This window comes from Suricata suricatta, chromosome 16 (genome assembly GCF_006229205.1).
Source record: "Suricata suricatta isolate VVHF042 chromosome 16, meerkat_22Aug2017_6uvM2_HiC, whole genome shotgun sequence".
NCBI classification, from domain to species: domain Eukaryota; kingdom Metazoa; phylum Chordata; class Mammalia; order Carnivora; family Herpestidae; genus Suricata; species Suricata suricatta.
In genome coordinates this window covers 40,190,084-40,191,621 of record NC_043715.1, presented here as the reverse complement: position 1 = coordinate 40,191,621, position 1,538 = coordinate 40,190,084, and positions in this window count along the sequence as shown.

Sequence of the window (1,538 nt, the reverse complement as noted above, 5' to 3'; positions counted from 1 at the left end):
GGCTCCGGGGACGCCCGGGCCGGAGCCAGGCTCACGCTGCGGGGCGGGTGCGCTCCGGCCGGGAGCGGCGCGGGGGCCCCCACCTCGAGCTCCGGCCGGACCTAGGCGCCCTCTAGCGGCCTCGCTCTCGGGGGGGCGCTCGGGGCTGGGGCGTGGGGGGTGGGGAACCGCGGGTGGCAGGAGGACCAAGGCAGGGCCTGCTTCCCTTCACTCGGGCACCTCGCGCGTGGAAAGAGAGCCCGGACCGCGCTTCTGCAACTTCTCCACGCGGGAATAAGCCGAAACTTTCCTCCTAAGGGAAGGTCTTATTTATTTATTTATTTATTTTAGAGCTCGAACTACAGGAGAAGGGGGAAATTTTCTCATTAAAGTTACATCCCTGCAGTTAGTTCAATTACTTGATATATGCAGAAGATGTTGTAAATTTATAGATTTAAATAGCTTACAAAGATGCCGCAGGCCCCATCAGTTAATTTCCTTAATTTATGGATTTTTAGCTTCTCCTGGAACGGAAAGGGGGCCTGGAAGTAGGTCAGGGATCCGTGCGACGGCTCCAGCGCGGCCCCCGGGCTGCCCACTCGTCCCCCCACGCCCTGGCGCCTCCCGGCCTCTGGCCCCCGGCTCTGCCCGACAGCACCACTCTGATCTCTGCGCTGTGGCCTGGCCAGGCCCGGGAGGCAGGCTCTGCTAGGTGGCCAAGGGCCCCAAATCTCTCTAGGGCTGTACAAGGCCAGGAAACAGCAAAGCCCCCATCTGCGCTCACCCCACCCGGCCCTGAAGGAATGGACCCAAAGAAGAAAGGAAGCAAGTATCCAAATACTTTGATCTCCTGTGTCCTCCCTTAAATGCTGGCTGGGACCACCAATGGAGCAGGGTGTGGGTGCCCCAAACTTCTTCAGGGACTGAACTTACCACCTTTCCGAGCTTTGGAGTGCCTGAGGGGAAGGGGAGCATGAGGAAAAATGGACCAGGCTGGTGTTTGAGGGGCAGACCCTCGGAAAACCTGCTTGTCATGGCCCTCGTGGCTCTTAGCGGCCCTCACACCTCTCCCACTCTCTCCTAAGGTGCCTGCTAGAGTGTCTTTGTTTTGTGTTCAATGTGGATGAATATATACATATAAATTCATACTTAAAAAGATTGGTATAAACCAAACCGTTTTAGGAAGCCACATGGTGATGTGATTAGTATTGGTGTTCGTGATTTAACATTTCTTTTCCCACTAGGTGACGTTTCTAAGATTTGCAAGGTGCATGTCAAGGACGGGTGTATAAATGGATTTTTATTTATTCACAACTCCAAGACTAATTGCTTCTCTTTGCCTCAAGGCCATGAGATTGGTTTTAATATGACACTTCAAAAGTATTCATGCAACTACAGAGATACTAAGTGTCATTGTTTAAGAGACAAATCTCACTGTGGTACTGGTGACCCTGAAAATAGGATGTTCCACTTTATTTTAAATTCCTACATGTTTTTTTAAGAGTTTCACTTTATACCAACTATATTAAAAATGCACAATTTAATCGAAACGAGAACTG